At 44.6% G+C, this 27,271-nt stretch overlaps 1 protein-coding gene and 1 non-coding gene across 5 annotated transcripts in view; both read right to left on the bottom strand.

Annotated features, from left to right (window-relative positions):
* The window catches only part of SOX5 (SRY-box transcription factor 5), a 490,387-nt gene that overhangs the window by 268,490 nt on the left and 194,626 nt on the right, over positions 1–27,271 (bottom strand). The gene's annotated exons all lie outside the window — the stretch shown is intronic.
* On the bottom strand, positions 1,137–1,274 carry LOC114809441. Its single transcript, XR_003757225.1, has one exon. It is a non-coding gene; the product is annotated as a small nucleolar RNA SNORA7 (small nucleolar RNA).

Genomic DNA, 27,271 nt, shown 5'->3' with positions numbered 1-27,271 from the left:
CAGTGTTATTATTAATAATGATAACAATAATGATATTCGTTAGGTACTTATTATGTGCAGAGCACTGTTCTAAGCACTGGGGTAGATAGAAAGTAATCAGATTATCCCAGCTGGGCCTCAGTCTTAATCCCCTTTTTACAGATGAGATAATTGAGGCACAGAGAAGTTAAGTGGCTTGCCCAAGGTCACACTGCAGACACGTGGCAGAGCTGGGATTATTACCTATGTTGTCTGACTCCCAAGCCCGAGCTCTTTCCACAAAGCCATTTACCGTGCGCAGAGCACTGCACTAAGTACTTGGGAGAGTACAATATAACAGAGTTGGTAGACGTGTTCCTTGCCAAAGAGCTTTTAGTCTAGAGGGGTGATAACCGTACTATTTGTTAAACCCTTACAATGGGCCAAGCACTGTACAGAAGCTGAGGTAGATAGGGCATTCGAGTCCTCCGTGGAGCTCACAGTCTAAGTAGGAGGGAGACAGGTATGGAATCCCCATTTTAATTTGATATTTGTTACGCTCTATGGGCCATGCACTTAACTAAGCACTTGGGTGGATAAATATAAATTGGGTTGGACACAATCCCTGTCCCGCTTGGGGTTCACAGTCTCAATCCCCATTTGACAGATGAGGTGACTGAGGCCCAGAGAAGTGAAGTGACATCCGAGGCCACACAGCAGGCAAGGGGTAGAGCTGGGATTAGAACCCGAGCCCCGTGACTCTCAGGCCCGGGGTCTTTCTGTTAGGCCGTGGCATGACTGAATCCCTTCAGCCGGGTGGAGGATGATAAACTATGCGCACCCAAGGATGCCCATAATCTAGTCAGTTGTAGGAAAGCCCAAACACACCTCAACCATAGATTCGTTCCAAAGGCCACACCTCTGTCTCTTTATGTCCAGGCTGCCCTAATCTCATCTCATCCTATGCTGTCGAGTCATCTCCAACCCACGGCAACGCCGTGGACGCATCTCTCCCAGAACGCCCCACCTCCATCTGCATTGTTCTGGTAGTGTATCTGTAGAGTTTTCTTGGTAAAAATCAGGAATTTTTTTACCGCTGCCTTCTTCCTCACAGTCAACTTGAATCTCCGCCCTCGACTCTCTCCCGTGCCGCTGCGGCCCAGCACGGATGAGTTTCGACTTGTAGCAGATGGCCTGCCACTCGCTAGCCACTGGCCAAGCTAGGAATGGAACGGGCAGGCCTCTGCTTCACTCTCCCTCCCGAAGTCGAGACTGGTAGACGACTGGAAACCCTCCAGATGCGATCCTGAGAGGGGGCCCTAATCTAAGAACATGTAAAAATGGTGCGGAATTAGCAGATTCTCCTTCTGCACTCAGAGAAGGCTACAGAGCATCTTCAAACATTTCCTCTTTAGTTCCATAGGAAGTGTAAAGCCTACAGTCAGAAACAACGCAAGATTTATTCTGATATAGTGGGATAGTTCCAGTGTGGCCTAGTGGATAGAGCCTGGAGGTCAGAAGGACCTGGGTTCTAATCTAGGCTCTGTGAATTGGGCAAGTCCCGTCACTTCTCTGGGCCTTCATAAACCTTTTCTGTAAAATGGGGATGAAGACTGTGAGCCCCACGTGGGACCGGGACAGTGTCCAACGTGATTATCTTGCATCTACCCCAAAGCTTGGTGCACATTAAGCGCTTACCAAATATTGTCATTATCATCATTGTACAGGCACGAAACCAAAATCCCAGGCCCTTGAGGGCAGGGATCACGGTTTCTTACCCTGTTGTGTTCTGTCAAAAGCTTAAGGCATCGCTTCTCTCAAAGAAGGCACTCAATAAGCATTACCGATGGACTGAAGCCTTCTGAGATCTAGCCTCATTTCCATACCTGACTGGTTAAATAATAATGATAACAATGACAATACAACTACTGCTACTGCTAATAATGCTAAGTGGTATTCATTTATTCATTCGATTGAATTTATTAAATGCTTACTGTGTGCTGAACACTGTATTAAGTGCTTGGAAAAGTACAATACAACAATAAACAGTGACAATCTCTGCCCACAGTGAGCTCACAGTCCAGAAGGGGGGAGGCAGACATCAATACAAATAAATGAAAGGACAGATATATACATAAGTGCCGCGGGGCCGGGAGAGTGGGGAAGAGCAGAGGGAACGAGTCAGGATGACGCAGAAGGGAGTGGGAGACGGCACTTACTATAGGCCAAGCACTGTACTAAGTATCGGGGTAGATACTAGGTGATCAGATCCCACGTGAGGCTCACAGTCTATGTAGGAGGGAGAACAAGTATCTGAACAGATGAGGAAACTGAGGCACTGAAGAGTGAAGTGACTTGCCCAAGGTCATACAGCGGACAAGTGGTGGAGCTAGGATTAGAACCCACGTCCTTCTGACTCCCGGGCCCGGGCCCTCTCCATTAGGCCACACCGTCCTCTTTTTGACTACGAGCCCAATGGGGAACAGGAACCGTGCCTGATCCGATTATCAGGCATCTGTCCAGCGCTGGGCACGGAGCTTGGCAAATGGTAAGCGCTTTGTAACTACCATAAATCCCATCGGTTCGACCCTCACACCATCGCTAAAATCTTCACTTTTCCTGCCCTCCAAACCGCTATCCCGTTAATCCAGTCACTTCTCCTATCCTGCCCTGATTACTGTACCAGTCTCCTTGCTGAACTCCCAGCCTCCTGTTTCTCCCCACAACAGTCGCTACTTGGCTCTGCGGCCCGGATCATCTTTCTTCAAAAACGTTCGGGACACGTTTCTCCACTTCTCAGAAAACTCCAGTGGTTGCCCATCCACCTCTGCACCAAGCAGAAACCGCTCACCGTCGGCTTTAAAGCCGTCCGTCACCTTGCCCCTTCCTACGTCGCCTTGCTACTCTCCTACTACAATCCAGCCCGCACACTCCGCTCTTGTAACGCTGCGCCTCCGTCTCGCCTGTCTCGCCTAGCCCACATCCTACCTCCGGACTGGAACGTCCTCCATCCTCATAACGGACAGACAATGACTCTTCCCCCATTCAAAGCCCATCTCCTCCAAGATGCCTTCCCTGACTAAGCCCTTCTATCCTTTTCTCCCCCTCCCGTCTGCGTCACCCTGACCTGCTCCCTTTATTTAACCTCCTTCCCAGCCTCACACCACTTATGTCCATATCTGTCATTCATTTACTTATATTAATGTCTGTCTCCCCCAACCTTCTAAATTGTAAGCTCATTAGGAAAGGGAATGTGTCTGTTATTGCTTAATTATACACTCCCAAGTGCTGAGTACAGTGCTCCGCACACAGTATGCACTCAAGAAATATGATTGACTACCACAGCTAAATAACTGAATATAGGCTGGTAACTTGAAACTACAACATGGCACCAGAAAATAAAAAAGAAAACAAAAAGAACTGCTATTTGGGGAGAATTCATTCATTCATTCAATAGTATTTATTGAGCACTTACTATGAGCAGAGCACTGTACTAAGCACTTGGAATGCATAATTTGGCAACAGATAGAGACAATCCCTGCCCGATGACGGGCTCCCTCGCAGTCTAACTGGGGGAGACAGACGGCAGAGCAAAACAGAACGAAACAAAAACAAGACGTTATCAGTATGAGTAGAATGAGGGGATGTACACCTCGTTAACGAAATAAAATAGGGTAACAAATAATATATACAAATGAGCACAGCGCCGAGGGGAGGGGAAGGAGGGAGGGAGAGGAGCAGTGGGTGGAGGGGGAGCAGAGGGAAAAGGGGGGAGCTCAGTCTGGGAAGGCCTCCTGGAGGAGGTGAGCTCTCAGTAGGGCTTTGAAGAGGGGAAGAGAGTGAGTTTGGCGGAGGTGAGGTGGGAGGGCTTTTCATGACAGCGGGAGGACGTGGGTCAGGGGTCGACGGCGGGATAGGCGTGAACGGGGGACGGTGAGAGGTGAGCGGCAGAGGAGCGGAGCGTGTGAGGTGGGCAGGAGAAAGAGAGAAGGGAGGTAAGGTGAGGGGGGCGGCAAGGGGATGGAGGACTTTGAAGGGATAGAGTAGTTGAATTTCCTTTCACTACCTCAGAACGAGTCCATCATTTAGGGTAATTTTTAATGGGCTTTGCTCTGAAGACCAAATATTCCATCGACTCTTGCCAAAGCCAAAGAATAGTTTGATCTGAGATTTAAAGGCGAACAGGGGAACTAGGAGACAGACCCGAGAAACTCCTCCTGTTGGTGCAAATGTAGCAGTGTGTGCAGACACGTGTTTTTATTTCTTTTCTACTCAAGAAGGAATTCAACTGAAACATTCATGGTGGAATTTCATTTTATTCACATCGACAGTGGGCCATTTACGTGATGAGAGATTGATTAACTCTGAAAAATGCTTGCCCTCTTTCATTCAAAATACAAATAAAACCCCCAAAGAACCCAAAGGGGATGCCTACGTATGCTTTAGACTTCAAGAAGGACTCAAAACCTCACATTTATTCACGGACTAAGCGGTTTAACCTCAGCGAATGAGGAAAGATGAATATGTTTGACTTGCTGTTATTACTATTAATAATAGCCACGGTAATAAAATGATCAGATAGGAATATAATGACTGAAAATAATGATAATAATGACGATAATGATCACACTAGTGAAATTTGTTAAGCGCTTTCTATGTGTCAAGCACGGTACTCTACGATGGGGAAGGTTCAAGTCACAAGAGGTTCATAGTCTAAGGAGGGGGGAGAGCAAACATTTAACACGCATTTTACATCTGGGGAAACTGAGGCACAACTGGTATTAGATCAAAAGGTCAACTGAGCAGATGTTTCCAGATCCTGACTCCAAGGTATGAAAAGAAATCTCCCTTGAGAATCACACTACTGCTTCTCTAGCTTATGCTTTCTTTAGTCTTTTTCCCGAAAAGAAAACACAAAAAACAAAACATACATCTGGAATTTTCTCCCGTCCCCATGGAAAATAATGCAGGAGAAAGTGATTTCAATCTATTTACAAGATGTTTTCCAGGCACCACCCTGAATTTACTACCCGAGAAGGATTTTACATGAAGTTTATTTTACTTTTTTTCCTATAGCTGCCCCTTTTCATGTGTGTGCAGTTAAGTTCTCTGTCACCCACATTTTGTGCTTCATAAAAAGCTTCAGAAACCACATTGTCCTGTTCCCTTAATAGACTTTTGATTGAGTTGGACTCAGAATGGCACATGGTAGCAATGATAAAAATAAAAGTTAAGAGGAGATAGGGGGGGGGGGAGAAAGAGAAAGAGGGAGAGAGAAGGAGAAGGGGGGCAGAGATGCAGAGGAAGACAGGGAAAAAGGAAAGGAAAAAGGAGGAGGGGGACAAAGGAGGAGGAGAGAGAAGAGGAGGGAGAGAGAGAGAAGAAGTTCAGGGAGAGGGGAGAAGCAGCATGGTCTAGCCTGGGACTCAAAGGACCTGGGTTCTAATCCTCGATCTTCCATTTGTCTACCCTCTGATGATGTTGGTCAACTCACTTCACTCCTCCATGCCTCAGTTCCCTCATCTGCAAAATGGGAATTCAATACCTAGTCGCCCTCCTACTTAGATTGTGAACACCAAGTGGGACCTGATTATCTTCTATCTACTCCACTGCTTAGTTCAGTGCTTGACACATAGTAAAAGCTTAACAAAGACCACATTATTATAACTAGATGAAGTGGGAGAAAGGAGAAGTTGGAGTGATGTAGCAAAGAGAGGAAAAAGAGGAGAAAGGAGAAGAGGAAGAGAGGAGAAGCTTATTTCTAAAGAGATGTGTCAGGAACATCTAACTTTTGGGCAGAGACAGAATCACTTTCGTTTCATTTTTCAAGCTTTAAAAATAATATGTTAAAGATTTTTGGATAAACACCCCCGATTTAGACTCTCCTGAATCTGCAGCACTGGATAGGAATCCTTTGAGAACAGGAACTCCATGTGAGATTTCTGGTTTTGCTGAAGCTGAAAATAGTGTGAGAACAATCCTTCTTTCAACATTTCAGCACCTCCTGTCTCAACTGCAGTGCTGGAACACCAGGGCATGGGATGGGAAATAACTCTTTTAAAAAACATTCAAATTCTTCGTCAAAATGCCTTTGTTGCAGTTTTCAGGGGAGGAAGAAGCTGAGCCATGGTTTTAGTTACACATTTTCATTTGCTTCAAAGTTCTATCCCATTGCTTCTCTGTTTTAGGAATAATTTTTACTGGATTGTATGAATATTGATCCTCTTTTGAATCTGCTTATTGGATGTCATGCCCTGAACTACGTCTTGGGTAGATATAAGATGATCATATCAGGAGCGGTCCTTGTCTCACAGAGGCCTAACTGTCTAAAAGGAGAGAAAACTGGTATTTTATCCTAGTGAGGGGAAAGACTACGAAAAATCCAACAGAGAGAAATCAATCACGCTGAGAAGCAGCAAGGTGTAGTAGACAGAGCCCGTGCCTGGGAGTCAGAAGATCATGGGTTCTGATCCTGGCTCATCCACTTGTCTGCTCTGTGACCTTGGGCAAGTCACTTCACCTCTCTGGGCCTCAGTTACCTCATCTGTAAAACGGGGATTGAGACTGTGAGCCCCATGTGGAGCAGGAACTGTGTCCAACCCGATTTGCTTGTATTCACCCCAGGGCTTAGTACAGTGCCTGGCGCATAGTAAGCGTTTAGCAAATACCACAGTAATAATCATAATCATTGGCTATATACTGAGCACTTACTCTGTGCAGAACACTGTGCTCTGGACACAGTAAAGATTCAATAAATACGCAGTGATTGATTGTTCTAAGCATTTGACCAAGTACACCAGAGTAAATAGACACATCTCTGCTGGACAGTCCAGAGCAAAGGGAGATGCACGTCCACCGTTAGTCTCATGTCGAATTAGGAGGGATTAAAAGGTAGTGTGATCTAGGGGAATCAACATAGACTGGGGAATTAAGAGTCCCAGGTCTACCATTGGCCAGTCTCTGGGCCTTGAGCATGTCACTTATTCATTCATTCATTCAATAGTATTTATTGAGCACTTACTATGTGCAGAGCACTGTACTAAGCACTTGGAATGTACAAATCAGCAACAGATAGAGACAGTCCCTGCCCACTGAAGGGCTTACAATCTAATCGGGGGAGACAGACAGACAAAACAATAGCAATAAATAGAATCGAGGGGATGTACATCTCATTAACCAAATAAATAGGGTAGTAAAAAATATATACAATTGAGCGGATGAGCAGAGTGCTGAGGGGAGGGGAAGGGAGAGGGGGAGGAGCGGGGCCGGGGGGAAAGGGAGTTTAGCTGAGGGGAGGTGAAGGGGGGCATAGAGGGGAAGCAGAGGGAGCAGAGGGAAAAGGGGAAGCTCAGTGTGGGAAGGCCTTTTGGAGGAGGTGAGCTCTAAGTAGGGCTTTGAAGAGGGGAAGAGAATTAGTTTGGCGGAGGTGAGGAGGGAGAGCGTTCCGGGACAGCGGGAGGACATGGCCCGGGGGTCGACGGCGGGATGGGGGAGAATGGGGGACGGTGAGGAGGTGGGCCCTAGGTAACTTTCCTCAACTGTCAAATGGGGTTAATTTTTGTTAATGGTATTTGTTAAGTGCTCACTAGGTTCCAAGCACCATTCTAAGCACTGAGGTAGATACAAAGTCATCAGGTTACTCACAGTCTCCGTCCCAAGCAGGGCTCACAGTCTCAATCCCCATTTTACAGTTGAGGTAACTGAGGCCCAGAGAAGTGAGGCGACTTGCCCAAGCTCACCACCCAGAAGACAAGTGGCAGAGCCGGGATTAGAACCCATATCTTCCCGACTCCCAGGCCCGTCCTCTATCTACTATGCCACGCTGCTTCCCACGGAATAAGTCTCGTGCTGGCGTGGTATCTCCAAAGCTCTCAGTGAGCTCGCTAAGCAGGTACTCAATGAATACTATGACCATGACTGCTAAATTGAACTTGATTACTGAAGTTATCAAGGGGTGGCAGATGGAAACCTGCTATCCTCCTGCTTAGGGGAGAGGGCTAGTCTATGATTTGAATACACTGCAATCTCTTTGCCTTCTAATTGCCACATTCTATTTGCCCGAGTCCTTGAGAACCACTTTCGAATGCGCCTCCAAGTCTCGAACAAGAGAAATTCTGCTGTCTTGGAAAGCTAAAACTTTATCATTCTGCCCATTTCTCACAGCTGTAATTTTTGTGTAATTTATAGCAGTGTCATTATCCTCCCGAAGGATTTAGGTAGCTATCACTCCATGAACCAAAAAGTGATGCCAATCACCAAAGGATGGTATCCCTTCTTACCTAAACAAATGATTATCAGCTCATTGTAAATCTTTCAACTTTTTTTTTTTTGGCTATTACCTCACAGGATTAACTTTTATCTCTAATCTCTACTCAGGCCAACTGTCGGGGAGTTTAAAAGCAGTCTGTCTCCTAATCTGTGTACAGTAATACTGCTTTTCCTAACAGATAACTGTGAGACAACATGGAAGGAAAGAAAACACATGAGCGCACAAGGGCTGACTGTTAGAAAACAGGTAGGCTGGCCTTTACCTGGAAAATCAAAGGAAACTAGTAAAATATCCATTTAAAAGGTTAAAATTTTTGCTATTCTTCCCCCCTTGGATTTCATCTTGCTCAGAGATTACTCTAAAACTACCAGTACCACTGCCCTAAAATAATGGAGATGATACAATGCTGATTTGACAAGGAAAATAATCCTCACACATTGAAGAACTCTGGAAAAAGGGAATATATTCTGAAAAAAGTGGATAGCAAACACTGCTGGTTGTGTCTTGAATTCTAACCCCCTCCTCCCGTCAAGACTGAAAAAACAAACCAACAAAAAAATACCTGGGATCAAACCAGATCCTGTAAAGTTAAAGGGCAAAATTTTAGTCTGGATAGACTACAATTGAAAAAAAAAAATTGGTGATCACTTTTCTGTGATTAAAGCGAATAAAACCAGGATTAAAGGCAAACTGTATTGTAATTAGTGGTGAGATTCCAATTTGGTGATCATTTCAGGAGGAGCATATTTGTAAGTTTTCACCATCCTTTTCCTTTATGTAACTTGCAAAATTGCCTTAGTCATGGTAATAGAAGAATGAATAATTCAAATCTAAGATATAAATTATTCCAAGATAATGTACAAGATAATGTAATGTACAATACAGTTGTTCTGTACTCTTCCAAACACTTAATACAGTCGTCTACACACAATTAGCTCTCTATAAGTATGATCACTTGATTGATCTATATAAGCTAACTAAAATAAAAAAAAAAGGATTCTCTCATGCCTTATCCCAAAGAAACACTTTCAGTTATTTGTCTAAATGAAAGAATGTAAAGGAAAAGTTATTATGTCAAAGTATTTTATCTGCAGAAGGTGTTAGCAGCTTATTAGATTTTATAACTCCCTCATTTCAAAGATTTACAATATAATACAGTTAAGAATAAATTTTCATTATCAACATTTGGGGTTCAAAACTGAACCCATGGTGAAATATATTGGCTCAGGGATCCCATATTTTGTACCGATGAAGCTGTTTGACTAAATCCATCCATCAAAAAATACTTATTGAGTGTTTACTCTATCCAGAACACTGTTTTAAGTACTTGGCAGAGTACGCTATAGACACTTTTAATGCAAACTTTGGCTAAGACACTCTTAATTACCCATTAGGAAGCAAGAAACTGAAGTTTAGAAGTGGCATTATTTTTGGACTACATTTCTATAGAACAACACCCTCATGATAGCTTGTCTTCAGAACTTTTTTCTCCAACAGAATCAAAACTCACAAACATTGGCTCCTTAGAAGAACATTTGGGATGTGTATATTTTTGCTCCCGTGGTTTAAATAGATGGCACGTGCTTAAAGAATGGACACAGTTCGTCCTGTCAGCTGAGAGCACAGGGGTTGAATTCTTGCCCAATGAAATCAAATGTTAAAGAAAACTTGCGTTATAGGTCTTACTAGGTTGGACACAGGAGGCACACCCCAGGCAGGGTGGGGGGCGTAGCCAATTCTGATCCCAATCCAGCCGCTTGTCTGCTGCGCGACCTTGGGCAAGTCACTTCACTTCTCTGTGCCTCAGTTCCCACATCCATAAAACGGATATTAAGACTGTGAGCCCCAGGTGGGACAGGAACTGGATCCAACCGATTTGGTTGGTTTCACCCCAGCGCTTAGTACGGCACCTTGCACATGGTATGCACTTAACAAATACCACTCTACGTATATATTGCTTCTGACAGCAGTTTTCCCAGTGCTCTTGGACAGCATGGAACCTGTTTTCTGGCTCCCCAAGTATATATTCCAATTAGGTGTGGAATAGTAATGATGGCATTTGTTAAGCACTTACTATGTGCCCAACACTGTTCTAAGTGTTGGGGTAGATACAAGGTAATCAGGTTGTCCCACGTGGGGCTCACAGACTTCATCCCCATTTTCCTGATGAGGTAACTGAGGCACAGGGAAGTGAAGCGACTGGCCCAACGTCACACAGCTGATAAGTGGCGGAGTCGGGATTAGAACCCACGACCTCTGACTCCCCAGCCAGGGTTCTTTCCACTAAGCCACACTGTTTCTCTAGCAGCACATTAGAATATTGAGCATGGTGTAGTGGAGGGATGCATATGCAGAAGCTGGTGGATCCAGGTTCGAGTGAGACCTCTGACACCAGCCTGTGGTCAAGCGGCTCAGTGGAAAGAGCCTGGGCTTTGGAGTCAGAGGTCATTAGTTTGAATCCCGGCTTTGCCACTTGTCAGCTGTGTCACTGTGGGCAAGTCACTTAACTTCTATGTCCCTCAGTTGCCTCATCTGTAAAATGGGGATTAAGACTGTGAGCCCCACGTGGGACATCCTGATTCCCCTGTGTCTACCCCAGCGCTTAGAACAGTGCTCGGCACATAGTGAGCGCTTAACAAATACCAACATTAACATTAACTCTCCTTATCTCCGATGCCTCGTCTTCAACATAGACATCATAATGCCTGCCTTTCTACCTACCTCACGGGGCTGTCACGGAGCCAAAACTAAGACAAGTAATGGGAGCCCCCAGGGAATGAAAGCGCTCTACGAAAAACTAGGTTTTATAGAATTGACTCCGATATTTAGATATACTGATCAGGATAAGTGGATCTAGCATAACTATGCAGATATACTCATCTGCCTACACGCATCTGTATTGCGCTCTCCCAAGTGCGTAGTACAGTGTTCTGCACAACTTACAAATCACAGATCACAACCTGCCTCCCAGCCAGCTAATAGATCTCTTCTAAATCACACAAATAATCAGTAAACTTCTCAACTCCTAAACTCGGTGTGGGCGGGAAATGCGTCCGTTAATTCCTCTATTGAACACTCCCAAGTGTTTAGAACAGTGCTCTGCACACCGTAAGCACTCATTGAAGGTAGCTGACAGACCGGTTACTGAGCTGGCCATTTTCAAACTGCTACAAGCAAAGACAAGGTCTTTACAAAGCAGGAGACGCTTGTGGGATGACAGAGAAAAGATCAAGTTCTGCATAATCCTTCGACACCGTGAAATTCAAACTGCAACACACACAGAGAGACTTTTCCTGCTTCGGGCTAGCCAATCCAAAATCGTCCTTAGTTTAAGGAGAACACTATTTTTTTTAAATCGGAATGCAGCTGGAAACTCAGCTCTTCCAAAGTCAACATGCATCCCACCTAGTAAGTGCTCAAGAAAAAAAAATAATAATTGATTGATTGAACATTCCTAGGTTTGCCTACCTCAATAGAATGTAAGCTTCCTGTGGGCAAGGGATGTTTTTTTTTTTTGTTCTAATAATAATAATAATTATGTTGGTATTTGTTAAGCGCTTACTATGTGCAGAGCACTCTTCTAAGTGCTGGGGTAGATACAGGGTAATCAGGTTGTCCCACACGAGGCTCACAGTCTTAATCCCCATTTTACAGATGAGGTCACTGAGGCACAGAGAAGTTAAGTGACTTGCCCGCAGTCACACAGCTGACAAGCGGCGGAGCCGGCATTCGAACCCATGAGCTATGACTCCCAAGCCCAGGCTCTTTCCACTGAGCCACGCTACTGTCCAAGCATAATAATATAGCACATAGTATCACTGAATCATATGTATTGAGCTCTTACTGTGTGAAGAGCACTGTACCAAGTGCTTGGGAGCGTACAATACAACAACAGACACACACATTCTCTACCCACAGCAAGATCACGGTCTAGAGGGGGATATAAAAATGAACAAGTAAATCAATCGCAGATATGGACAAGAATGTTGTGGGGGTGGTAGGGAGGATGAATGATGGTAGCGAGTCAGGATGATGTAAAAGAGAGTATGAGGAGAAGAGAGGAGGGCCCAGTCAGGGAAGGCTTCTTGGAGGAGATGGGCCTTCATTAATGTGCCTGGTAGCACTACTATTATTAATGTAATAAGATCCAGAGCAATAGACTTGGGTTTGAAAAATCCCAGTAAACTACAACTGACTTCAGATGGCATTCAAACTGACTCTTTAAACTTCAGAGACAAGTTTTCCTATCTCCCATTTTCAATCCTGAAAGTCATAGATTTTTTTTTACATCGTAAGAGAACTCCAGTATGCCCTTTCAAGCATGCAGTTCTTTTACAAATGGCAATTCATTAAAACCCACAACGCTCTTGATAAATAAGATTGACTATCCCTGTCTTACTGAGAGGAAGATGAAAGCACAGAAAGTTTGACTTGCCCCGAACCGTTTATGGAGTGGGTTTTCAGTTTCTAAAGGAAGCCAAATTTTCTGACCGAACAAATTGCCTACCTGGTTGTTTTTTAAAGTCTGAGTTGAGCAATCCATACAGAGTAAGCTTTTAAATTAAACAACAAAATTAACCTCTCGTCAGCATCGACTGCACCCCTCTCTTCTTTAGTCTCACAAATTCCAACCATGGGATTGTTTTTTCCTAACCAGAATTAATTCAAAGCTTGGTTTCTTTTTTCCTCCACCTAGACACCAGTGCCACCAATCCTGTACTTATACTAATCCTATAATAACAGAACCGTTTCCACATGGTCTGTGAGGAAGGGAAAAAGAAGCTAAGAAAGATTTTAGTTTTCTAAGTGTTGGTACTAAATTGCAGTAGGTGGAAGAGAACGTGGACCTAATCCATGTTCTATAGGAGGCTGACAATAATAATAATAATAATAATGTTGGTATTTGTTAAGCGCTTACTATGTGCCGAGCACTGTTTTAAGCGCTGGGGTAGACATAGGGGAATCAGGTTGTCCCACGTGGGGCTCACAGTCTTAACCCCCATTTTACAGATGAGGGAACTGAGGCACAGAGAAGTTAAGTGACTCGCCCACAGTCACACAGCCGACAAGTGGCAGAGCTGGGATTCGAACTCATGAGCCCTGACTCCAAAGCCCGTGCTCTTTCCACTGACCCACGCTGCTTCTCCTGAGCCACGCTGCTTCTCCAGTGACAAGACCTACTGTCACTTTACAGATGAGGAAACTGAGGCACAGAGAGCGCATAAGGTCACACAGCAGACAAGTGGCGGAGCCGGGATTAGAAACCAAGTCTTTCTCACTCCCAGGCCAGGGCTTTAGCCACTAGACTGTGCTCCATGAATCGCAACCTTTCTCTCCCAGCCAGCTAACAGAATAATAGAGTTGTTCTAAATCACACAAATAACGTACAAACTTCTCAATTCCTAAGTTCACTGTGGCCAGGGAATAGGTCCGTTTATCGTTCCACTGAACTCTCCCAAGTGTTTAGTAAAGTGCTCTGCACATAGTTGAGTCATCTTGATGCGAGTTTTAAAATGGGGATGCAGATGACTCCGAAGTGTTGAGAGAAAATTTGCATTAACTGGAATAAATATTGAACACTGCTACTAATACTGCTAATAATAATGATGCATAGCAAGAAGCATAACAGCCTGGTGGAGAGAGCCAGGGCTGGGGAGACAGAAGGACCAGGGTTCTAAACCCAGCTCTGTCACTTGTCTGCCACTTATTATTATTATTATTATACAAAATGAATCAGTAGGGAGCTTAGGTCTGGAATCCTTTTTTTCTGACCGATAATCTCATCCACAAGAAATTCCACTGGAGGGATTGATACATTCTCCACCTGCTCAGCTGAAAATTAGAACTGAATTCTCTCCTCTGATCCAATCTCTGCTCACGAGTTAACAGCAGCCACCTGAAATTTATCAGTAAAGACTTAGTCTTAATGATCCACAATACCTCTCCTGAGGGACACCCAATGGTAACTTGGGAATTCCAAGTCGATGATGAGAACATGGTATTGCCTCATATAACGCACTATTTGAGAAATGTCTCACCCCCTGCCGTTTACCGATCGATCAGAGCCTTTTCGGTTTATTACAGATGTGCCTAGATATAGAGGATATCATCGATGCTACTTTGGAAGGTGAAATCACAGTAAAACATTCACGTCATTCTAGTTAACGAGACAAATACAATTTCCCTTCTAGCGTCACTGAGTAGGGGCGCCTAACTCGGTAAAGCAAGATGCAGCTCTCTTGTGAATCTGAACTTACCTCCTGGCAGTGGAAGAGAAGTTTAGGTTGATGGATGCAGTCGTTTACGGATGAATGAAAGATGGACTAACCTGGGTGTGAAAATGGTGCCTGGACTCCAATTAATCTTATCTGACCCAAAACTATAGCCCGTAAAAGAACAGAAAATGTAAAATCATCACCACTTGTGAAAATAAGGGATGTCATGCTGTCAAAGTGTTTGGCTGCTTGGCAGTGTAATGCTAGCTGAGGGGAAGCGGCACGGCCTCGTGGATAGAGTACAGGGTTCTGATCCCAGGTCTGTCACTCGCCTGCTGTGAGACCTTGGGCAAGTCGCTTACAACCCCTTTGCCTCAGTTTTCTCACATGGAAAATGGGGTTTCAATCTCTATTCGCCCTCCTTCTTAAGCTGTGAGTCCCTTATGGGGGCAGTGATTATTATCAACCCGATTATCTTGTATCTACCCCAGCACATAGTGCAGCGCTTGGCACAGAGTGTGTGCTAAATAAATACCAGATATATAATTATTATTATTATCATCAGATGATTAATAATAATAATCCTAGGGATAAGGGAAATCTCCTTCGCTTTTCCCTGAGACTTATGCTGGGTCTAAAGGAGAAGATTTATCCAACCACACTCCTTGTCGAGGCGGATAACGTATTGACCAATTCAGACAGTCTTCACTGGAAATCCAGAAAAATATCTCTCCAAACGTTTTCCTGGTTTTCGCTTTCTATGTGGATTCAGTGAGCAGATGCAGCTCTTTCAGGTAAAAAATGATGCTAGGTACCAGCCTCTTCTACTTGCATTTTGGGACAAAAGCCTTGCTATTTCGACTCCCCTTCCTAATACGCATCAGAGCTGCCTCTGACCTTTCTCTCTTAATTGGGAGAGAGCCTACCGCTCCAGGAGATCACACAGAAATCAAATGTTTTTATCCCACAGCTCAGATAATTCCCCGGAAAACACACTCCTCAAAGATCGACGCCGTCAGAGTTACTGTCACATTCCCAGTTTGGTGAATCTGAAGAACGCGAAAACTTTCCAAAGCCTTGGAGAAGAAATCATATTTGCACATGTGCCAGCTTCAATTTCAAGGTCTACACGGCGAATAGCACAAAAATATAATAAAAAGCAAAATCAGTTTTACTGTGCTTTGAATGAAATCCACAAATCAAATCTCCCCAATCCAGATAGGACAAGAGATGTATGAGAGACAAAATGGGAAAGATAAACATATACATAGAAGTCGAGATAAGGCTCATCAAATGCATTACCCTAGTTTTGATCAATACAAAACCGGCGCTTCGATGAGATATTGCGCTCTAGTCTCATCACACTTCACTTCACATTTCATTGTTCGGGTGAGATTTGCAGCCCGCGGCTCGTAGGAGTGTGGTTAAGATTCCTGCCCACAGAGAGAACAGATCGACGCCGAGGGTATCAAACTGGGCCGGTGAAACGTGAGAAAATGTACCTCTATCTTGGTCAGGACAGGCCTCAAGGATGATGGATGAGAAACCGTCTGTGACATCACAGGCATGAGGGGAATGGAATGATGTCATGCGTGCCATTCTACCCTGTGAGGCCCAAGATCATCCAGACCACGCTCGTCCCAACTAACTGAAGAACAATACTGGTATCTGTTAAGCGCCTACTACGTTCGGAGCACTGTTCTAAGCGGCGGGGAAAATATAAGTGAATCAGGTTGGACAAGGTCCCTGTCCCACATGGAGATCATGGTCTTAATCTCCTTTTAAATAATGATGGTAGTAATAGTAATAATAATTGTGGTATTTGTTAAGCACGTACTATGTGCCGACCACTGTTCTAAGTGGCGGGGTAGATATAAGAGATTCAGGTTGAACACAGACCCTATCCCATGTGGGGCTCATGGTCTTAATCCCCCTTTTACTACTACTACTACTACTACTAATAATAATAATAATGGTATTTGTTAAGTGCTTCCTATTTGTCAAGTACTGTTCTAAGTTCTGGGGTAATCAGGTTGTCCCACATGGGGCTCACAGTCTTAATCCCCATTTTACAGATGAGGAATTGAGGCCTAGAGAAGTGACTTTCCTATGGTTACCCAAGAGACAAGTAGCAGAGCCGGGATTAGAACCCAGGTCCTTTTGACTCCCAAGCCTGGGATCTATCCCCTAAGCCATGCTGCTTCTCTTCAGCACTCTCCTGAAAGCATGTATTTATATGCGTTCTTTGCTTATTTATTTTTTACCAATGTTTTAAGTATTTTACATTATCTCCGAGAGCTCACCTCCTCCAAGAGGCCTTCTCAGACTGAGCTTCCTCTTTTCCCTCTGTTTCCTCTGCTCCCTCTCTGCTCCCCCTCCGCCTCTGCTCCCTCCCCCTTGCCCCCTTCATCTCCCCTCAGCTAAGCCCCCTTTCCCCCCTTTCCCTCTGCTCCTCCCCCCTCCTTTCCCCTCCCCTCAGCACCGTGCTCATTTGTATATATTTTTATTACCCTATTTTTTTGTTAATGAGGTATACATCCCCTTGATTTTATTTATCATGATTAAGCTGTTTTGTTTTTGTCCATCTGTCTTCCCCGATTACACTGAAAACCCGTCAACGGGCAGGGATTGCCTCTGTTGCTGAATTGTACATTTCAAGCTCTTAGTACAGTGCTCTGAACATAGTAAGCGCTCAATAAATACTATTGAATGAATGAATGAATGACTCTCCCCGATACGGTTTAAGTGTCTGGTGGGCAGGGGAATCGTTACTTCATTTTTCTCACTGTGGGCCGGGATTGAGTCTGTTTTCGTCATATTATACTCTCTTAAGCACTTAGTACAGTGCTCTACATACAGTAAGTGCTCGGTAAATACAATTGATTGATTGATTCTGCACTACCCAAGCATCTAGTACAGTGCTCTGCATTCATTCATTCAATCATATGTATTGAGCGCTTACCGTGTGCAGAGTGCCGTACTAAGCGCTTGGCATGTACGCTTCGGCAGCAGATAGAGAAAATCCCTGCCCAACACACAGTCTAAAAGGGGGAGACAAACAGTAAAACATTGGACACGCAATAGAAGTTACTAAAAGCTTCTATTTACTACGCTGGATAATAATGAAAATAAGTGCTGAGTACAGTGCTTCGCGTATAGTAAGAATTTCACGAATACCCTTGATTGATTGGTATTTGCTAAGTGCTAGACGCCATGTTCTTTTTTGAAATATCGGGATAGAATACAACCAGAGCAGATATTTAGTCCCCATTTTACAGATGAAGGAATTGAGGCAGATGGAAGGTGAGATTAGCACCCAGGTCTCCTGACTCCCAGCCCTGGGCTCTTTCCACTAGGTCATACGGCTTCCCTAATACATAGCGCTACTAGTACGGACTAGTGGAAAGAGCATGGCCCTGGGAGTCAGGTTACCTGGGTTCTAATTCTGCTTCTGCAATAGGCCTGCTGTGTGACCTTAGGCAAGTCACTTCACCTTTCTGTGCCTTACGTTCCTCATCTGTAGAATATGGATTGAATATCTCTAATCCCTCCTATATAATAATAATAATGGTATTTAAGCGCTTACTGTGTTCCAAGCACCGTTCCAAGCACTGGGGCAGATACAAGGTTAACCGGTTGTCCCGCATGGGGCTCACAGTCTTAATCCCCATTTTTACAGACGAGGGAATCGAGGCCCAGAGAAGTTGAGTGGCTTGCCCAAGGTCACACAGCTGCCAAATGGCGGAGCTAGGATTAGAACTCACGTCCTCTGACTCCCAAGCCCGGGCTCTTCCCACTAAGCCATGCTGCTACTTAGACCGGGATACCCATCATCATCACAGGTATTTATTGAGAGCTTACTCTATATAGACGACTGTACTAAGCGCTTGGGAGCGTACAATATAAAAGCGTTGGTAGAAATGTTCCCTGCCCACAGTGAGCTTACAGTCTAGAACGGGAGACAGGGAAGGATAGAAATAAACCGTGTGACCTTGGTCAAGTCACTTCACTTCTCTGTGCCTCAGTTCTACTGGTTTCCCTCTCACTTAGACTGCGAGCCCCACATGGGACAGGGACTGTGTCCAACCTGATTCACTTGTATCTACCCCAGAGCTTAGTACAGCGCCCAGGCTATAGTGGATAGAGCCCGGGCCCGGGACTCAGAAGGTCGTGGGTTTTAATCCCAGCTCCGCCTCTCGTCTGCTGTGTGACCTAGGACAAGTCACTTAACTTCTCTGGGCCTCAGTTTCCTCATCTGTAAAACAGGATTGAGACTGTGAGTCTCAGTGGGACAGGGACAGTGTCCAAACAGTTTGGCTCGTATTCACCACAGTGCCTGATACAATAATAAGCACTTAACAGATGCCAAAATTATTATTTTCTGACTGCCTGAAAAGAGCACGCTATGTACAAGGAAAAACCTGATGAGGTTGCCTTCATTTTTTATTTTTTGGTCAGCTGGAGTCGTCCAGTAGGAAGGAAAAGGAATGTTTTTTCCCACATTGAGCCATTTTGGAAAGCCAACGCGGATTATGTGGTTTGTGGAAGTTTTTCCACTGGTCATTCGGCACATGATTCGTGTGTGGTGGGTTTTGTGTGTGTGTGTGTCTGTGTTTGCGTGTGTGTGTCTACACGTGTCTGTGAGTGTTTCTCGTGTTGGTCTATGAGTGTTCAAAAAGATCCAGGTAAGTAGGAAAAAAACGGACCATGAGGGTTTTTTTTTTTAGATAGAGCAAATGGGAGACAGTTAATGCTGGACACATAGTTAATGCAAATTGGTGACTGTTTTGGGATGTTGAAGCTACCGTCTTAAGCGGGGTATGGTCATTAGTGAGTGAGTGAGTTTGGGTATGGGGGGGATCCACGGGTGTGTGAATCTGTGTGAAGAGGTCTGTGTGTGTGAGCTTAGGTGAGTGTGTGGGTATGTGGGTGCATGCAGAGGTGCTGTGTGTGTGCTTCTGCGGGTGTGTGGCTGAGTGTGGGGGCGCGTGTGTGTGGGTTGAGGGTGTGTGTGGGCGTGTGTTCGTGTGCGTGACGCGTGCGGGTGCCTGTGCGCCTAAAAACAACTTATTCCTCGCGGCATCCCTCCGAATGAGCATTTTACCCTCTTAAAAGGATTTCCTGAGAACGGGCACGTCGGTATTTAAATCGCCGAGGTAGTATTTAACTAATAAACAAACAAACAAACGCACACGGAATAATGGCCGAGTGGGAGTCTGAGCCGCCGGGCCCGGGGGCCGGGAGGGTGTAATTTCTTCGTCTGAAGCTGTCTGATGTGCAGCTCGCCTTCCGCCACATTAAAGGGAGTCTGCAAAAGCCCAAACTGTTACCTATCGCGACCCCCCGGTCCAGCCGATCCTTTCGACTCCGACTCAGTTCAGATGAGGCCTTCCTAAACCCCGATTAATCCGTGTTGTTTACAACTCAAATTACACCCCGCCATTCATCTCAAAGCCCCCTTGTCCCGGGTCTTGCCCGCCGGCCAAATTTTATTCCTTTCTTCCCGGAGAGAGGACGGAGCCAATGCCACATGACACAAAGCCTCCTCAGAACCTCACCAGGTAGACTCGGTCGACCGGAGGGAACCAGACTAGCCGGCGAATGGGACTGTTATTTTTCACGTCTCCCGAGATTCCCGGCGGGCTAGGCCGGAGTGAAACGAAAGGGAACCGTGAAAGGACCTTTGAAAGGAGGCCTGGGATTTTGTCACTTGTCAGCGGGCACAAAGAGCCTCGCTCACCCCCAGAATTTGCGTAGCTCCCGTTTCCTTCAAACGCTATCGACGGGTCCGACGCTAATGAGAGTCGCCGGACGGAAGGGCCGGGGCAGGCTGGAAAGCCACTGATGGAGGGGCGATCCGGTTTTGGAAGCCGGCCGCTCGTAGAACACCGGCCCCTCTTTTCCAGACGTGGAAGCAAGAGGAGAAAGGGGTGAGGGTTTTCTAACCCCACGCGATGGAGGCCTAGCGACCTACAGCTTGGTTTCTTTGCTTTCTAGACTTGGGTTTCTAGGCCGGAAGCTCACTGAGAGTGGGGATCGCGTCTGTGTAGTGTTCTCTTGTCAAGCCCTTAGCCGGGTGCTCCGCACCCCATGAGCGCTCAATAAATACGACCGACAGCCCAAATCTGGAGATCCTACAGAGTGTCACCTTTGACCTATCCTTTGCTTCAGAGCCGTTCCGTTCCTCCCCATGGTCCCTGAACTTGGAGGCAGGAGGGATGGTGGAGGTGATGAAAATTAAAGCATTGAAAGTGATCATCACTATTATCATGGAACAGTGTTTGGCACATAGTAAGCGCTTAACAAATACCATCATTATTTTTATTATCATGATCATTAGATTTCCAAGCACTCAAATCTGTCATTTATTTATTTCTGTGAATGTCCATTTCCTCTCTAGACTGTAAGGTCACTGTAGGCATGGGATATTTCTATTGATTGTTATATTGTACTTTCCCAAGTGCTCAGTAAGTGCTCTGCACACAATAAGTACAAAGCAGCGTGGCTCAGTGGAAAGAGCACGGGCTGGGGAGTCAGAGGTCACGGGTTCTAATCCCGGCTCTGCCGCTGGTCAGCTATGTGATTTTGGGCAGGTCACTTAACTTCTCTGTGCCTCAGTTACCTCATCTGCCAAATGGGGATTAAAACTGTGAGCCCCACGGGGGACAACCTGATCACCTTGTATCCCCCAGGGCTTAGAACAGTGCTTTGCACATAGTAAGCACTTAACAAATACCACAATTTTTTTTTTTATTTAATGAATACGATTTATTGGCCGACTGGCTACTGGATGAATAAATGATGTTTCTAATCACTGTCCTAATTCCACTAGACTGTTAGCTCCTTGCAGGCAGGGATCACGTCTGCCAACTCTATCATTCTGAGGAGGAGTAGTGGGGTCTAAAGTTAAGAGCAAGGGCCTGGGTTCTAATCCTGGCTCTGCCAACTGTCTGCTGTGTGGCAGTTGACTTCTCTGTGCCTCAGTTTCCTCATCGGCAAAATGAAGAGTCAGTGCCTGATCTCCCTCCTACTGAAACTATGAGCCCCATGTGAGATTTGATTATCCTGACTCATCATCATCATCATTATCAACAGAATTTGATAACAGAGAAGCAACGTGGCTCAGTGGAAAGAGCCCATGCTTGGGAGTCAGAGGACGTGGGTTCTAATCCCGACTCTGCCACGGTCAGCTGTGTGACTGTGGGCAAGTTACTTAACTTCTCTGTGCTTCAGTTGCCTCATCTGGAAAATGGGGATCAAGACTGTGAGCCCCATGTGGGACAACCTGATTACCTTGCATGTCCCTCCCAGCCCCCAGTGCTTAGAACAGTGCTTGGCACATAGTAAGCACTTAACAAATGCCAAACAATTCTTTTTTTCTATGATGAGAAAACTATGTGCCTAGTGACAACCTGAAATAATTTTTAAAGAAAATAGTTGTTCCCCATCTGAATACACCTATTTTACTTAATTTACATTTCCTTCAAGAAGTCCCAATGGCACTACTGATAAAAAAAAAAAAAACACGAAACATCCATTTGGGCAGAAATTCCTGATTTCTCAAACCTCAAGTTTCATCAGTCAAGTTTATCAGTTTATTAGAGAAGCAGCGAGGCTCAGTGGAAAGAGCCCGGGCTTGGGAGTCAGAGGTCATGGGTTCTAATCCCGGCTCCACCGCTTGCCAGCTGTGTGACTCTGGGCAAGTCACTTCTCTGTGCCCCAGTTGCCTCATCTGGAAAATGGGGATCAAGACTGTGAGCCCCATGTGGGACAACCTGATCACCTTGTATCCCCCCAGAACTTAGAACAGTGCTTTGCACATAGTAAATGCTTAATAAATACCATTATTATTATCAGCTGTTGAATCAGTCAAGACCCCCGACTGAGTGCTGAGTTTTAACAGGACACTGTACTAAGCGCTTGGGAAAGCACCACTTGGAAGAACCCAAAGAATAAAAGGGAGCGGGCAAGGATCCTGGCGAAAGATTTACCCTTTCGCTTCCCACTAGATTATAAAATCCCGGTGAGCGGAGACGTTGCCTATCAACTGTGTATTATTGTACTCTCCCAAGCTCTCACGATGCAGCGGAGAGAGCGCGGGCCTGGGATTCAGAGGGACCTGGGCTCCACCACGTGTCTGCTGTGTGACCTCGGGAAAGTCGCTTCACTTCTCTGTGCCTCGGTTACCTCGTTTCACTCACTGATTCGATCGTATTTACCGAGCGTTTACTAAGCGCTTGAGAGAGTACAGTGGAACAATAAGCAGACACATTCCCTCATTTGCTAAAAATGAGGATTAAGATCGCAAGCCCTGTGTGGAACAGGTACTCTGTCCAACCTAAATAGCTTGTATCTACCCTGTAGCTCAGTACACCCGACTCTGCCCCTCGTCAGCTGTGTGACTGTGGGCAAGTCGCTTCACTTCTCTGTGCCTCAGTTCCCTCATCTGTAAAATGGGGATGAAGACTGGGAGCCTCACGTGGGACAACCTGGTTACCTTGTATCTCCCCCAGTGCTTAGAGAAGCAGTGTGGCTCAGTGAAAAGAGCACGGGCTTTGGAGTCAGAGGTCATGAGTTCGAATCCCACCTCTGTCACTTGTCAGCTGTGTGACTGTGGGCAAGTCACTTCACTTCTCTGTGCCTCAGTTCCCTCATCTGTAAAATGGGGATTAAGACTGTGAGCCCCACGTGGGACAACCTGATTCCCCTCTGTGTACCCCAGCGCTTAGAACAGTGCTCTGCACATAGTAAGCGCTTAACAAATACCAACATTATTATTAGAACAGTGCTCTGCACGAAGTAAGCGCTTAACAAATACCAACATTATTATTATTATTATTACACTGCCTGGCTCATAGTGAGCACTAAACAAATACCGTAAGAAAGAGTTAGTACAGGGCTGTGCACACCGTAAACACTCAATAAATATGACTGAGTGACTTTAAAGAAGTGGCCCTCCCTGTGGTAATGTTCAATGATCGGAAACTGGAGGGGGTGAGTTGAGGGAAGCACAGCTCACAGGCCGGGAACAGAGGAGGGGGAAAGAGCGGTCCATCCATCGTATTTATTGAGCGCCTGCTTTGTGCAGAGCATTGTACTAAGTGCTTTGGAGAGTACAGTGGGACAATAAACAAGACCCAGCCCACAACAAGCTTCCTGTCTGGGGGGACTGTATCGATCTTTACTTCCACGGGTGTGCTGGAAACTTGACTTCATTGTGAAACTATCTGAACGACAATGCGAAAGAAGGGTAGGAGAAGCAGAACTAGAAAACACAAAGCAGTACGGCGCAGTGACAAGAGCCCGGGCTTGGGAGTCAGAGGTCGTGGGTTCTAATCCCGGCTTCGCCACTTCATTCAATAGTATTTAATGAGCGCTTACTATGTGCAGAGCACTGTACTAAGAGCTTGGAATGAACGAGTCATCAACAGATAGAGACAGTCCCTGCCCATTGACGGGCTTACAGTCTAATCGCCACTTGTATGCTGTGTGACCCTGGGTAAGTCACTTAACTTCTCTGGGACTCATTTATCTCTTCTGTGAAATGGGGATTGAGACTGTGAGCCCCACATGGAACAACCTGATTACCCTAATCTGCCCCAGCACTTAGAACAGTGCTTGGCACATATTAAGCACTTAACAAATGCCTCAATTATCATTACTATTATTACTTAACCTCTCTGAGCCTCTGTTTCCTCATACCTAATATCTCTGGCCCTCAGTTCCTTCCTTTTATTTAATCTTTCATTCAATTGTATTTATTGAGCGCTTACTGTGTGCAAAGCATTGTACTAAGCATTTAAAAGCTCTTTAAAAGGCGGTGATCCCTGCTTGCCTAGCTTTTTTTGAGCCCACCTTGCATTTGGGAACATGTCCGATGTGACTGTCATGTGTCAACCCCAAATGCTTAGCACGTAACACGGTTTTAATAAATGCCGTTATCCTTTACTACTCTCACTGCCAGATCCAGCTATGGTTAGCAGGCACTTATTTAAAGTTTCTCAACAGAATCCAACTCCCTTAAGAAGGAAGTTCTGAAGTAAAAATGGCCAAAACTAAAATTCTCATTTGGTACTAAACAATGATAATAATACTGATGATAACAATAAGAACAGTAATAATGAAAACAATAATATTAATTAGGGTACTTATGAAGGACTAAGCCCTCTCCTCTTCTCCCACTCCCTTCTGCACTGCTCTTACTCGCTCCTTCATTCATCCAGTGCTTAGAACAGTGCCTGGCACATAGTAAGCGATTAACAAATGCCATCTTATTATTATTATCCTCGTTTCCAACCCCACAGCGTATATGTAGATATATCTCTATATATCTATAATTTATCTATTTATTCATATATATATTAATGTCTGTCTCCCCCTCTAGACTGTGAGCTCATTATGGGCAGGGATATGTCTGTTTGCTGTTACACTGTATTCATTCATTCATTCATTCATTCATTCATTCATTCATTCATTCGTATTTATTTAGAGCTTACTATGTGCAGAGCACTGTACTAAGCGCTTGGAATGTACAAATCGGTAACAGAGACCGTCCCTGTCCTTTGATGGGTTTACAGTCTAATCCGGGAAAACAGACAGACAAAAACAGACAAAAACTGTACTCTCCCAAGTGCTTAGTACAGTGCTTTGCACACAGTAAGCGCTCAATAAATATGACTGACTGAATGAATGAAAGTATTCTAAGCACCAGGGTAGATACAAGTAAATCATGTTAGAGAAGCAGCGTGGCTTAGTGGAAAGAGCCCGGGCTTGGAAGTCAGAGGTCATGGGTTCTAAACCCAGATCCACCACTCATCAGTTGTGTGATTTTGGGCAAGTCACTTCACTTCTCTTTGCCTCAGTTACCTCATCTGGAAAATGGGGATTAAGACTGTGAGCTCTACGTGGGACAACCTGATTACCTTGTATCTCCCCCACTGCTTAGAACGGTGCTTGGCACATAGTAATCACTTAACAAATACTATTTTAAAAAAAGGCTCGGTACAGTGTTCTGCACACAGCAAACACTCACTAAATATGATTGAATATTGCTCAGGGCTGTGCTCCTTCCACTAGACCACACTGCTTCTGACGGCCTAAACAATTTTCCTTTTCTTTTCTTTCTCTTCCTCTTCCTTTTCCTTCTTTCTTTTCTCAGGCCAAATGGCTGTTCGTGGATGACAACTGGATTTCTTTCTTTCCTCCCACTTGGATGTTTTGAAAAGTTTTGTAAATGGTGGGTGATATGTTTTAAAAACCAGCATCATGTTCCAAAAGGACTTGCTTTGATCTAATGGACGTTTCCCTTTTGCCTGCTTCAAGTTCCTACATGATCAGAAATTCAATTTACTACATAATTGATTCCATTTTTATTCTAATTCATTTTAATATAATTTAGGTTGGGTGATCCACTAATGTATGTATGACATGCTACTGTAATTCTCTTCATCCACCTCATCCTATACAGTATGTGCATGCATTCAGGGATTTATATAAAGTCACCCTGATTCTCCTCTCTTTTTTTCTTTCAAACTCTCAAGGCTAGAGAAATGCAAATCGCCTACCCAAATTAAAATGTAGAATTTAAACACAACTTTCTCATCCCTCGAAGATTTGTAATATCACTCAACAAGACGCAAAACACACAAATGGAAGAGCCTTTCTAAATGAAGTCGGTTCAATGGTGACACTAGTATTCGACCTCATGTGAATGTTAAAGGTTGCCGTTCTGGTTATGATTGTTAAGGCTTCTCAAATTCTGCACATTGGAAAGATGAGGTCTCCTCTGAGAAAGGTATAAAACATAATCATTGGAGATGCATGATAAATTCAAATCTGTACATATGTTGAATGGATAGAAAAAAAATGATGTGAAGAATTTGATGTTCAAATTGAGTCTTGGCCACTTTGATGACCTACTAGAATTTCAACGAAAAGAAAAATCTCATCTCTCTATCAGTCTCGTCCTCAGATGCATTTAAAGCCAAAACTAAAATCATCTAAAGCATGAATTTTACTATATCGCTTTACTAATAGTCCAGAAAATTGCATGTCCCCTCCAGACTGTAAGCTCATTGAAGGCAGGAAATATGTCTTTATATTGTTATGTTGTATTCTCCCAAGTGTTTGGTGGAGTGCTCTGCATGCAGTAAGAGCTTGATAAATATGACTGCTATCACTACCTGATGTTTGTAATCTCATAATAATTTTAAAAGGCCAAAAAGATGCCAAATCATTTTAATTTTTTTCCCCCAAATGAAATTTTTCTACAATTTGAAAACTAGAGTCTTCAACTCAGGAAGTTTATTGACAGTAACCTGGAAAGGATTGACAGAAAAATGTATCCTTTGATTCCAGATTAGTAATAATGATGATAATAATGGTATTTATTAAGCACTTACTATGTGCCAGGCACTGTACTAAACACTGGCGTGGATAAAAGCAAATGAAGTTGGACAAAATCCCTGTCCCATATGGGGATCACAGCCTCAATCCCCATTTTACAGATGAGGTAACTGAGGCCCTAGGGAAGTGAAGTGACTAGCTCAAGGTCACACAGCAGGAAGTGGTGGATGTGATTAGAACCCATGACCCTCTGACACCCAGGCCCAGGCTCTAGTCACTACGACTTTGTAGCCTCTAGAACTGGAAAGCAGACTAGTGAAATGAGCGTGTTTGTGGAAGTCAGAAAATCCTAAATCCTGCTCTGTGACCTTATACATGTCACTTAATGTCCTTATGTCTCCAATTTCTCAATTGTAAAATTGAGATTAAATAAATACCTTCTCTCCCTTCCGTCTTAGACTGCAAAAACTCTAGTGCATCCTAT

The sequence above is a fragment of the Ornithorhynchus anatinus genome, chromosome 2 (genome assembly GCF_004115215.2).
Source record: "Ornithorhynchus anatinus isolate Pmale09 chromosome 2, mOrnAna1.pri.v4, whole genome shotgun sequence".
Taxonomy (NCBI): Eukaryota; Metazoa; Chordata; class Mammalia; order Monotremata; family Ornithorhynchidae; genus Ornithorhynchus; species Ornithorhynchus anatinus.
This window is presented reverse-complemented; position numbering and strand designations above follow the sequence as displayed.